The sequence below is a fragment of the Schistocerca nitens genome, chromosome 9 (assembly GCF_023898315.1).
Source record: "Schistocerca nitens isolate TAMUIC-IGC-003100 chromosome 9, iqSchNite1.1, whole genome shotgun sequence".
In the NCBI taxonomy this organism is placed as follows: Eukaryota; Metazoa; Arthropoda; class Insecta; order Orthoptera; family Acrididae; genus Schistocerca; species Schistocerca nitens.
In genome coordinates, this window is record NC_064622.1 from 419,756,044 (window position 1) to 419,770,100 (window position 14,057).

At 42.5% G+C, this 14,057-nt stretch overlaps 1 long non-coding RNA gene across 1 annotated transcript in view; it reads left to right on the forward strand.

Moving 5' to 3' along the window:
* LOC126203649 (uncharacterized) overlaps positions 1-14,057 on the forward strand; it is a 165,442-nt gene that overhangs the window by 148,197 nt on the left and 3,188 nt on the right. Inside the window, exon 9 of the long non-coding RNA XR_007540330.1 lies at positions 11,939-11,971. This is a non-coding gene — a long non-coding RNA (uncharacterized LOC126203649). The remainder of the gene's footprint in view (positions 1-11,938; positions 11,972-14,057) is intronic.

Sequence of the window (14,057 nt, forward strand, 5' to 3'; positions counted from 1 at the left end):
TACGACCCTCAGTAGGCCACACTTGGGAAGGGAGAACCCGATTTGGCCAAGAGAGAGAGGTTCGTAATTTGACTTCAGACAAGCCATCTACGATTGCTGAGTACACAGTATTTTTTAACGTTTTCGTTTATCTTCCGGTCTTGTTTCCAGTTTTGGGAGGGAACACTTAGAATCAATATCAAGTTCTTTTTTTTTTTTCAAAATACACATTCTTATTTCAGAAGTTATCAAAAGTTTCTATGTGGTTACACTCTTTTATTTGCTTCTTTTCCTGATTAATTATCTACCCGTATTTTTGATGACCTATAATTTAATTTAACCATACACTGATTCAGATAAGCAACTAATGATGCCAGTTCACATACACAGTCTCAGTTTTCCATAAAGGTAGAGGCCAATCGATTTGACTACCTGTCGTTCGTGTTAGGGAGACGGGTTGTTGGAACCCGTGTCTCCCTATGCAGACTTCAGTTTCTTAATCGAAAAATCCTCAAGACTTCCGAAATTTTACTGAAGCTCGGAATTTAGCGCAGACTTCAGCAGGACATGATATTAATAAATTCCACAACGAAGCTCTGTTTCGAAATATGGCAAAACATCCAAAAAGATTCTGGTCATATTTAAGTACTCCAGCGGAAAGACAGAATCAATACTTCCACTTCGCGCTAGCGACTGTAATGTTACCGACGACAGCGCCACTAAAGCGGAGTTACTACATATGGCTCCCCGAAATTTCTTCACCAAAGAAGACAAAGTAAACATTCCAGAATTTGACTCAAGAACTGCTGCCAACATGAGTACCAAACAAGTAGCGTAGCTACTTAATTCATTTAATAAAGGCAAGCCTTCCGGTTCACATTATACTCTTATTAGGTTACTTCCAGAATATGCTGATATAACAGCTCCATACCTCACTATCGTATGCATCCGCTCGCTGCACGAAAGATCGGTACCTAAAAACTGGAAAGTCGCTCAGGCCAAAGGAAGGAAGTAAGAGTAATCCGACGAATTACAGACCCGTATCACTGACGTCGATTTGAAGTTGGATTTTGTAACATGTACTGCATTCGAAAATCCGCCTCGGTAGTTGAGTGGTCAGCGCGGCCGAATGCTGTGCAAAGGGGCCTGGGTTCGATTCTCGGCTGGGTAGCAGATTTTCTCCACTCATGGACTGGGTGTTGTGTTGTCTTCATCATCACCTCCTTCCCTATCGATGCGCAAGTCGCCGAAGTGGTGTCAAGTCTAAAGACTTGCACCAGGCGACCAGTCTTCCCGACAGGAGGCCCTAGCCACACGATATTTCATTTCATTTGCGTTCCAACATTATGAATTACCTCGAGGAAAACGATCTGTCAGAACAGATGCAGGAAATACCATTCTTGACAAGCACAACTGGATCTTTATTCTCACGAGATAGTGAGTGCTATCGACAGGGAGCCTCAAGTTGTTTCTATATTCCTAGATTCCCAAATGGCTTTTCATGCAGTTCCTCACAAGCTGTTTTTAAACAAATTGCGTGCCTGTAGAGTATCGTATCTGTTCTCTGACTGGATTCATCATTTATTATCACAAATATCACAATTCGTAGTAATTGATGGAAAGTCATTGAGTAAAACAGAAGTGATATCTGGGGTCACCCAAGGAACTGTTACAGGCCATTCGCTGTTCCTCATCTATGTAAAAGGATTAAGAGACGATCTGAGCAGCCCTCTTAGACTGTTTGCAGAAGGTGCTTCATTTAGCGTCTAGTAAAGTCATCAGAAGATCAAAACTAATTGCGAAGTTATTTATGCAAGATATTTGTATGCTGCAAAAATTGGAAATTGATCTTAAATAAAGAAAAAAGTGAGGTCATCAACATGACTACCAAAATGAATTTGCTAAATTTTGATTGCACAATGTTGGTGTGAATTCAGCTATGGGTCAAGGAACTACAATTACGAAAAACTTAAATTGGAATTATCATACAGACAATGTTGTGGGAAAGGCAAACCAAAGACTGTGTTTTATTGGCAGAACACTTAGAAGACGAAACAGGTCTACTTAAGAGTCTGCATACCCTGCACCTGTCCATCCCCTGTTCGAATATTGCTTTGCAGTATCGGTCCCGTACTAGATAGGACTGACGGAGGATATTGAAAAAGTTAAAACAAGGGCACCTTGTTTCATATTATCGTGAAGTATGGGAGAGAGTGTTATGGACATGATATTCGAGGTTAGCAGGGCAAGGGTTGCGCCAGTGCATTTTGTTAGAGTGGGTTGCCTAAATCAGGGGCAAGTATGCACTCAGGGGCAAACCTATGGTTCTCCTTTGATTAACAGGTCACTAACCTACTGTTCTACTAACAGGTTCCTTCCTTTTGATTGCCAGACCCTTAACCTATTGTTCCTCCAAACCTCCACTGACTGCTCCCCCCCCCCCCTCCCCCGAAGCCGTCAGGAAACCTCCACCCCCATTTATCAATTAATTAACCTCTCCCACTCTGGTAAACCCCCTCATCCCTCCACCCCCATCTCCTGCCCCACCCCTAGCTGAAAACTGGGGTGCTCTGCAGTGGAGAGAAACGATCTCATAACAGGTAATTCAATGGTATATTTTTTATTTATAATTGATTCAGTTTGCAGGGTTGGATTTCTCTTGCTCATTGTTCTCTGTTGTTTGGGAAGATGCAGGTCTTGTAAGAAGTAATTACATCAAACGCTTTCCTTTTTTTATTCCAGTCATGCAAGAAATACTGTCATGATACACCTATGACTTGTATTTACACTGGTAAAAGTTTTTCGATCATGAAGCATGCGCCATCCACTGGACCACACAGAACGCCACCACAGACACTGCAAGGTGTCACGGTGTACTGGCAGCCCCGAAAGCGACTATGTGGCCATCAGCTGCCGAGCCACGTGCAGGTGTCCATTCGTGTCCTAAGGCGGCGGCATCCCTTTCATACTTGACACCTGAGAAATTCCTGTCGAAGCAAGTGTTTTCCTAGCCACCATGACTGATGCGTCATAGCTTTCATAGTTGCGGGTCCAGTACTGAGCAAGATGTTTGCTAAGGGGCACCCCCTCGCAGATGCAGCTAAAAGGTTGTCAGTGTCATACTGACATCACATGTCTACATAAATAACAGTAAAATCTCCCTCTAGACATACTCTAGAAATCTGATGCAATGCTTTCAGAAAATGTTTAAGAAAATGTTCAAAAATGTTCAAATGTGTGTGAAATCTTATGGGACTTAACAGCTAAGGTCATCAGTCCCTAGGCTTACACACTACTTGTCCTAAACTATCCTAAGGACAAACACACACACCCATGCCCGAGGGAGGACTCGAACCACCGCCGGGATGTTTAAGAAAATATCCCAGAATAACACAGGTTGCATTGTTCCTAGCGATCCTAACAGGATAGCCCATTCGTTATTTGTTACGCTGTCCTACCTTCGACATATGTCTCAGATATAGTAAACATTCTCACCAATGAAAGCCTTCATCATGTCTGTGCATGGTTGCGAAAAGCCGGCCGCTGTGACCGAGCGGTTCTAGGCGCTTCAGTTCGGAACAGCACTGCTGCTATGGTCGTAGGTTCGAATCCTGCCGTGAGCATGGATGTGTGTGATATCCTCAGGTTAGTTAGATTTAAGTAGTTCTAAGTGTAGGGGACTGATGACCTCAGATGTTAAGACCCATAGTGCTCAGAGCCATTTGAACCATGTTTTGGTTGCGAAAACACCGTTTATCTTAAAAGCATTCTTGTTGTTTGGGAAGAGAGCACTCTATAAGCACAGACGGGAAATTCAGAACAATTACACAAACAGAATTCGAAGCTCTGTCCTACAGTGGAGATGTCCTAATGCCACAATGACAGATAAGAGACAGCATCTCGCCATAGGTAGATAGTATGCTTCAACCTGTCTTTGAACACTTGAACAAAGAAGATATCACATTATTCTCAGAACTATTTGTAGATACCTTGCCCCCATCTTGTTTGAACCAGTCTGTATAGGCTAGTATGTCCCAGCACGAAGGATTTCTTGTGAATGAATCGAGCATTCTGATTAGCTCTTCCTGAATTTACCTGACAAATTACTGACAGTGCCCTTGTGGCAGCACTGCTCGCCATTCTCTTCTACAGACGAGACTTTCAGTGGCAAACGTATTTTGTACAGGTCTCCATATTCCACTGACAGTTAAATTTTTCATATAGGTACGAAAAGGGGCTCACAATACTTTCAAATATCTAGTTTCAACTACTTTTCATGGCTATTGAAATACCCACTTCCCACATCTGAAATAGATGCCCATGGATCTTTGTATATATGGGAAATGTCTTTGAATTTTTTGTAGATTAGCGAATAAGAGAAGCAAATATTCTAGTACCAAATCTTTGTTAACTTTTGCAACTAGATATACGTACAGATAACAACAATTCCCTTGTTTTTGTTAGATATAGTTTTAATAATGTCCAATTTGATTTTTAATTTTTAAGTTAAATCCACATCGTAATCATCTATTTCCTTCCCCTGCCACGGACATTTTGCACACAAAATATCGTAACTGGGCTAGGAGTTCAGGAGAGAGTATTACCGGACATAACATGACCGGAAGTGCAATCGTCTTGGGTCTTTAGAGTATAAAAGAATGCCTGACAGTCGCAACTGATCAGTCTTCCGCGGTAGTTGAAAATGTCAACATAGATTCCTCCAAAGTGCTATACATCTCTCAGCTGTTATGGAGGAAGATGGACCAACGGACGAACAAAAAATGGTGCAAATGACTCTGAGCACCATGGGACTCAACTGCTGAGGTCATTAGTCCCCTAGAACTTAGAACTAGTTAAACCTAACTAACCTAAGGACATCACAAACATCCATGCCCGAGGCAGGATTCGAACCTGCGACCGTAGCGGTCTTGCGGTTCCAGACTGCAGCGCCTTTAACCGCACGGCCACTTCGGCCGGCAACGGACGAACGATTTGGTTTGTGGTTATTATAGGAGAATCTGGCTACTGACCTTGGCAACCGAAAATAGTAAACTACTTAGCGAGAAGAATGTATAGAAGTACCTACATGTATTACAGAACGGTTTTCCGATAACATTATGGTCACTAAACATCTGCGATCAAGTTTGCTGTCAAGAACAATTACAAAGAGGACGGTCTGTCATGTTAAAGAAGGAAATATGTGGCTCATATTACTATTAAGTACGTAGTAAATTCGCTTCAGTCTGGAACCGCGCGACCGCTACTGTCGCAGGTTCGAATAATGCCTCTGGCATGGATGTGTGTGATGTCCTTATGTTAGTTAGGTTTAAGTAGTTCTAAGTTCTATGGGACTGACGACCTCAAATGTTAAGTCCCATAGTGCTCAGAGCCAATACGTACTAAATTCTCCAATTTCGTCTCTCCAAGACATGATGTCAAGGGGAAGCTACCTTTTCTCCTACACGGGAACGGCAGTGTGACAGTAAGAGGGATACGGGAAAATTCTGGCGAGGAACCACTGGAAACTATTTCGAAGAAATGTAAGAATCCTGTGATACTACCATATACAATGGAATTGTCAGAAGTTGAAATGGATGTTCTAATAGAGCAGCTGCCTGGAATACGACATCAGCTACGTGTAGATGACTATTACCCTTTCTTTTGGACATAACGCGGGACTTCACCAGAATTTTTAACAAAATGGAGATTTGCGACCGTCCGCAGCTCGTCGTTGTGCGGTAGCGTTCTCGCTTCCTGCGCCCAGGTTCCCGGGTTCTATTCCCGGAGGGGTCAGGGATTTTCTCTGCCTCGTGATGCCTGGGTGTTGTGTGATGTCCTTAGGTTAGTTAGGTTTAAGTAGTTCTAAGTTCTAGGGGACTGATGACCATAGATGTTAAGTCCCATAGTGCTCAGAGCCATTTGAACCATTTTTTTTTTTAAATTTGCGACTGCTTAATATCAACCCAGGACTTCTGCACGGAAGGAGATCATGAGGGAAACAGCAATGTGATTGTGGACAACCATAAGACAGTTAGAATTGACTGTCTAACGTGGTTAAACTCCAACTGTAGACTAAAGATATATAACAAATTTATGTGTCAGTCACAAGTCCAGGAGTGAACAAACATATTGGTAGCCTCACTATAGATTTTATAAAGGGTCCAGACATGCGACTTAGAGAAACTTCAAGGTCTTCCTTGGCTAAGCAGCATGGCATTGTTAGATTGGTGGCTACAACATATAGCTAAACAACTACTATGTGGTCCACTTTACTCTGTGCCACTTGCTTCCATGTGGCGTCAATTAACGGGTAACGTACAGAATAATTCTTGTGTCGTGTTTAAAAACGGTCTGCAGTTTGTGTACTGGGTAATAAGAATACCCGAAAATGGGCAGGTGCACAAGTAAGTCTTCCAGATACTGCAGACAGAGAAAAGCTTATCAGCTATGTTCTGTCTGCATACAGTTTTAATTATCTACCAGTAAACTACTTGGAGATTCTTAACTCTGACTCGAGTAAAGACGATATAAGTATTATACAGAAGTTTTATGTTAATGCAGGAGAAACTTATTTATCTCACTGCAGAACACTGTTCTCCACAACACCGGCCGATATAGATATTACATAACTGGGACCGGTTGACACGAGCAACGTTAGTCCACAAGTCCAGACTTAAACCATTTCCCATTAAAGAAATTACACATTTAAGCACAGTCAGTGTGTTATGTGCATGGAAAAGAAAACCGGAAATGGAAGACATTGAAGTAAAGTAAATAAAATTGGAGTATACAGAATAAACAAGTGCTATAAAGGAAGAATATAAGCTGCAAATGGAAAAGAAAGAGGCTATTGCGGATGTGTAGGCCAGGTTTACATACAGCTTTAAACACAGCGTTTACTGTAAAGAGCAGTTGTAAGTGGCCACATGTTTGAGTACTGGCCGTAAACGAAAGACTGGAGCATGTTAATTATGTTAAAGGACACACGAAAAATCAGTTTATCTAACTCCATTACCACTTGGAGCTGCTTCAAAATAATAGATATATTATATCGAAATGTGGTGTGTTTGATGTCATACATTTAGCAACAGAACGACTGTTTGCAGAGCTTAAAACCAACGAAATAATAAACTTTAATGGCAATTTGTTTGCAAAAGTTGTAAATTTAAGGTTCTATACCTAAATTCCGCAAGAACGTGGAGCTGAAGAACTTGCAGCTTGCACCCAGGATGATGTGGAGTGTAATAACAACAGTGTTCTGCAAGAAATAAGAGGAAAAATTAAAATCTCCGAATGCTCTCATCTACAAGAATTGTCGGAAGGAACGGAACTAATTGTTAAAGCCATAAAAGATGTAGTTTACAGGAGAAACATATGATATATACTTTAGTTCGAAAACATACCTTCTCTGTATTTGTCAAATTACTGGCTGGAGAAGGAAATAGATGATTCAGATGTGGATTTAACTTAAAAATTAAAAATCTAATTGTACATTATTAAAACTATATCTAACAAAAACAAGGGAATTGTTGTTTTCTGTACGTAAATGTATATGCAAAAGTTAATAAAGATTTGGTACTAGAATATTTGCTTCTCTTATTCGCTAAACTACCAAAAATTCAAAGACCTTTCCTATATACAAAGATCCATGGGCATCTATTTCAGATGTGAGAAGTGGGTGTTTCAATAGCCTTGAAAAGTAGTTGAAACTAGATAATTGAAAGTATAGTGAGCCCCTTTCGTACCTATATGAAGGATTTAAATGTCAGTGCAATATGGCGACCTGTACAAAAATGGCTTGCCATTGAAAGTCTCGTCTGTAGAAGAGAATGGCGAGCAGTGCTGCCACACAGGCAGTGTCAGTAATTTGGTGGGTGAATTCAGGACGAGCTAACCGGAAAACTCAATTCTTTGTCAAGAATTCTTTTGTGCTGGGACATACTAGGCTCTACAGACTGGTTCAAACAAGACAGGGGCAAGGTATCTACAAAAGGTTCTGAGAGTAATGTGATTTCTTCTTTGTTCAAGTGTTCAAAGACAAGTTGAAGCATACCATCCATCTCTGGCCGGATTGTGGCATTAGGACAACTCCACTGTAGAGCAGAGCTTCGAATTCTGTTTGTGTAATTGTTCTGAATTTCCCATCTGTGCTTAGACAGTGTTCTCTTCCCAAACAACAAGAATGCTTTTATGATAAACGGTGTTTTCGCAACCATACACAGCCATAATGAAGGATTTAAGTGGTGAGAACGTTTAACATTTCTGAGACATATGTTGAAGGCAGGACAGCATAACACATGACGAATGGGCTGTCCCATTAGATTTGCTAGAAAGAATGCAACCTGTGTTATTCTGGGATATTTTCGTAAACGGAGGGAGACTTGGCTGTTATTTACATAGACATGTGAAGTAAGTATAACAATGTCAACTTTTTATCTGCACCTGCGAGGGTGAGCTGCTTGGTGCTGGACCCGCAGCTATGAAAGCTATGCGTCAGCCATGGTGGCTAGGAAAACACTTGCTTCAACAGGGATTTTTCATGTGTCAAGTATGAAAGGGATGCCACTACCTCATGCCTGTGGGACCTGAACGGACACCTGCACGTGACTCGGCAGCTGATGGCCGCGTCGTTGCTTTGCAGGGTTGCCAGTACAGCCCGACTCCTGGCAGCGTGTGTGTTGGCGTTCTGTGCAGTCCAGTGGACAGCACATGGTTCGAGATCGAAAGATTTTTACCAGTTTAATTGTGTGTCATAAGTGTTTGATGATGGCATTCCTCACACAGTCGGAATAAAAAAAGAAATTCAATCAATGTGATTACTTCTTGCGAGACCTGCACCTTTCTTAACAGCAGAGAACAATGAGCAAGAGCCAACTGCACAAACTGAATTTTTTATAAATAAACAATATACCCTTGAATTTCCTGTTATGAGATCCTTTCTCTCCATTGCAGAGTCACCAATTTTCAGGTAGGGGAGGGGTGGGGGGAGGGGTCAGGAGGGATGGGGATGTTTACCAGAGATGGAGGGGTTAATTAATTGATCAGTTTAACTAAGTAGTCAATGATATTGATAAGAATGAGAGGGGGCTATTCAAATAACTCAGAGCTGCAAGTGTACCTATATCAGTCAGGGGAGGGGTGTGTTGGAGGTTTTCTGAAGGGTCAGAGGGGAGGAGAAGGAGATGGAGAGGTGGGGAATAATAAGTTAAGGAACTGTCAATAAAAAGTAAGGAGCAAGTTGGCAAAAAAATAGGTTAATGACCTGTCAGTACAACAGGTTGACCCTGAGTGCCTACTTGCCCCTGATGTAGGCAACCCAAACTAACAAAATGCACAGACACTGCCCTTGGCCCACTACTTTTGAGTTGGGATGACAACGAGTAAAACAATGGCATTTTTCATTGCAATGAAAATTTTCCACGACATTTCAATATACTGTGTTCTGCTCCAAGTGCGAAAATATTTTGTGAACATTTTGCAGCTCTGGTTGCAGGTACGAATCCTGTCTCGGGCATGGATGTGTGTGATGTCCTTAGGTTAGTTAGGTTTCATTAGTTCTAAGTTCTAGGGGACTGATGACCACAGATGTTAAGTCCCATAGTGCTCAGAGCCATTTGAACCATTTTTGAACATTTTGCAAAAACAGACATAATGTCTGATGGGAAAGCAGCAATCAGTGATTGTATAATGTTACTTATAATCCGTCTTGATTGCAAATTTTTTTATTCATATGACCTGTTTCAGTTCGTCCAGAACCATGTGAAAGTTGCTGGATTTGGACGGGTTACTCCTGTAACTGAAATATCAGATATGAATATGGTTCTGAACGAACCGAAACCGGTTATACGAATAAAAAGTTTTGCAATCAAGACGGATTATAAGTAACATTTTGTGAACAGCCACATTCATAGGGAAGGATGATCATTGTAATAAAATACAGCCGTCAGAGCTTGCACAGAAAGATTGAAATGTTCATTTTTACCATGTGCTGTTAGTAAGTGGAACGGTAGAGAAATAGTGTGAAAGTGGTTCTATGAATCAACTGCCAAGCACTTCAGTATCAATTGGAGAGCAGTTATATGGATATATATGTCGGATATCATTTAAGGTGAATAGAGAGTTGAGGTTCTAGCAAACAATGATAGGTTACTTCTTCTTTTCTGTTTACTGAGGAAAGTGTTCCGACTCTAAATATCGTTCAGCTGACCAAACTTCAAACTATAGTCTTCCTTCCTTGATGCAACAATGGAAGGACCGTTGATATTGTGCATCACTGAAAGCCCAGTCCAAATAATCAACCTCCCCATTTATTACTATTCATCTGAAAAAAGAGATATTGACTGGGATTCATTTCACGAGTGGTGAAGTATCAGACACTAAGGGGAACTGTTCCTACAATAACTGTTGAATAAAGAAATAAAGACACTTAACCTAAGGCCCACTGACTGCTGCTGCTGGTATCGTTGCCTTGAATAAAATTAATATTTGTCTCCAAGATCAAATCTTTTCCCAATCTGTTTCCTCAGAGGTTACTGACAAAAATTTATTTAAAATAACGTTTGTCTGGTGAAGATGAACAAGTCTCATAAGATGTGGAAAATCGGGACTACTGCCGGATGTTTATGTCGCTCTGGCACAATATTTCGGCCACGTAACTCGTTGCCTTCTTCAGGTGTTACCTGAGACTGCCGTGTTGGAGGATCTTGTCCAGTATTTATGCCCAGAGGGCGCTGGGTGCTCCCTTTGCCGTCCGCGCCCGCCTGGCGCTGCTTGTAATGTGTTGTCTCTTCCCCGACGCGAGACGGGCCTCAGACAGCTGCCACAACTGCAGATGGTGGACTAGGCGGGCGCGGACGTCCGTCGGAGCACCAGGTAAGTGCCAACACCTTGGGAGCAGCGCCAAGCGGCCGCGGACAACGAACGGAACGCCACATGCGGGTCCGGCCCCAGACAACTGCCACGACCACAGATGGTGGACGAGCCGTGCGCGGACGTCCGTGGGAGCACCAGGGAGGAGTAAAAACATCAGGAGCAGCACCTGGCGGGCGCGGACCGCGAACGGAACGCCCGACACAGGACAGGCCTCAGAGAGCTGCCACAGATGGCCCCCAAGTCGGGCGCGGACGTCCAAGGGAACACCGGGGAAGAGAGACATTTCAAGCAGCGCCAGGCGGGCGCGGACGGCAAAGAGAGCACCCAGCGACCTCTGGGCATAAATACTGCACAAGATCCTCCAACACGGCAGTCTCAGGTAGCACCTGAAGAAGGCAACGAGTTACGTGGCCGAAATATTGTGCCAGAGCGACACAAACATCCGGCAGTAGACCCGATTTTTCCACATGTCAAGATCTCGCTGGGAAAGCCTGAAGAGTTACAAGTCTCATAAGACTCATCCTTGTGGAAACGAGATCTATATAAATACTAATTATTTTTCTATAGGTATCTTAGGACGTAGGTAGGTGCTTAAATATATGAATATGCAGTATGCTGAACTGTTTTTAGATTTTTCTCGTGCAGTATCAATGTGTCTCACATATAGGCCACCTTCTACAGCTTTTACAATTAAATTTTACTTTCATTTTCAAATTTTCTGTTAATTACTAAAAGCCCTTAATACATTTAAACGTTTATAAATCGGAATGGACAATGGTTAAGGTACAGCTGGAAGAGTGGTTTGAGTTTTGTAGTTGGCAAAACAGTTGGAGGTGTGGAAGTCCCTCCCAGCGTATGGACAGGCGCCGACAAGAGAGGTGGCAGCCTCTTTGCTGCAGGAACTCCTCATAACACAGACGGCAGACACCAGAAGTAGATAGCAGGGCCGTACAGAACAAGGCTGGCCACACAGCCTGCTCACACACATAATGACATGGAAACACTTGTCGCACGCACTGTAACACACTTTGACTGTCTTGTGTTCACTGCAGTATACAGTCTAATATTTAAATTTCTCATGTTTCAGGTTCCTCTGGTGGACCTGTATCGTCCTGGATCGGTAAGACCCATTGTAGCTTTTCACTTTTACTTTACATTATCCATAGATATTTTTAATTACTTTACCTGGTCACAGGTAAAGTACATTCCTTTTGGTTACATTCCTTTCATCATCAAAATTAAACGAGTATGTGGACTTACTCTGGGGCCCCAAGTTCCTGACTGTGCCAGATGTCAAAGAAATGATGATATGTCCCAGGACGATGTAGGCTTCAGGACTCCAGAATGTGGTTTAAGCCATTACTTGGAAGGGATATCTTCTTCACATACATTTGCAGCAATCCTTGTGTATATACGAGTGCTGTATCATACGATCTGTCTAGTGCAGAGGGTTGTAATGAATCTGTGTAGAGTGTAGAGGTGACTTAGTGTCTTTGAGGGAGAAAGAGGAGATGACAGCAGTTATCACAGCTAACTTCTCCAGTATGAAACCAGAGGGCAATAAACACGATGTCACAATATGAGCAACGAACCACAATTGACACTTTTGTACCCAGTAATTCAACATGTCTCCGCAGAACGCCTGGACATTGAAGCCGAAGTGCAGACATGTAGTCTGGTGACCAGAGAGTATCCAAGACTATGTCTGAACATCAGTCTGACGGAAACCTATGGAAACCACTCGTATCAAGAGGACTTACACTGAAACAGCCATAGACTGAACGCCTACACATCCTGTTCATAGTTGCAGCCAAAGAGGCTGGTTCCAAAGGCGTGTCCAAATTCTCGGAATCTTCATGTATGGAACGTCTATACAGGAAACATTTATAAAATTATTACCAACTTTTCGTCTTTATGGCCCTGGTTGATTTTCCAAAGAGACACAAATACGTCATACAGTTTTATTTGGAATGAAAAGCTCCTGTATGGAAATGAGCTATACAGATCTCTACCTGTCCTGTGGTCCTCCCGCCCACTGCTGGATGGAGTGCCATTGCATCTTTAAAAACAATGTTTCGTCTAGCAGAAAGAAGATTCTGCGAACTCGAACCGCCACCACAACTGGAGTAGATCAGCTGGAGTTAGCTCCAAGACATAGACATCTCGCTCGATGCTCTACCAGGTGTACTTAATAGGACCAGTGTCATGTGGCATGAAAGCTTACACAAGTGGCTTCATCTGGTGGAGTGTTCCTCAAAGCATTCACATTAAGATACAAAAGTAATGAATTGGACTCCTGAAACTACAAGTCGACGATGGCGCTGAAGATGGTGAAACAGATTTACACAGTTATAATCAAACAGTAGGTTAAGGTACTGATGGCTGGGAGAAGATGATAGTAGTGCATCAAGCACCTCTTTTCATCCTGCATTCTAAACATGTGGCTTGGACGAATTTGATCACTGCCATTGGTGTACACCAACTTATATCGCGACACGTTACTCCTGATTCCAAGCTTATAGGGCAAACATTCTTCCGATCTCCAACACTTCGACCACTATCAGTAATTCACAGTACGCTACACACCTCTCAATAAGATAGTTGGGACTGAGCGAGGTGGTACTGTGGTCAGACACTGGACTTGCGTTTGACAATACAGAAGTTCCAATTCCATCCCTCACAAACCTGTCTGAGGGTTTTCGTGATGTCCCTAAATAGCATAGGGTAAATTTCTAGATGATTCCCTCCGAAAGAAAGAAACCAGTTTCCTTACCTGTCCTTCCCCATCCTTTCCCAATCCAACCTTGTGCCCAACCTCCAGCACTCTTGGCATCAAGGGGACATAAAACCATAACATTTTTTTTCTGTCCACAGCAATTTCGGCGCTTGTGTTGTGCAGCGAGTGTAGGTACACATGTGGAGCGATGAATTATCTGCCACAGGGATATGGCAATATGGCTGTTGGCAGGATGCTGTCGTCAGCATTAAAATGGGTAATAACTGCTGCATTAATACCCATCAATCCATAGTCACAAGCCACGACAGTTGACAATAACAAATTACAGTGTAAATACAGTGTTCACATGTTGACAAGAGGCGGTAGAGTTGGTGGTTTTCCTCGAATCGATGCTCATGGTGCACCTTTGACACAGCCATGCTGCGTCCTCACGACATCGGATAAATGGTGACATACATACTGACATCGC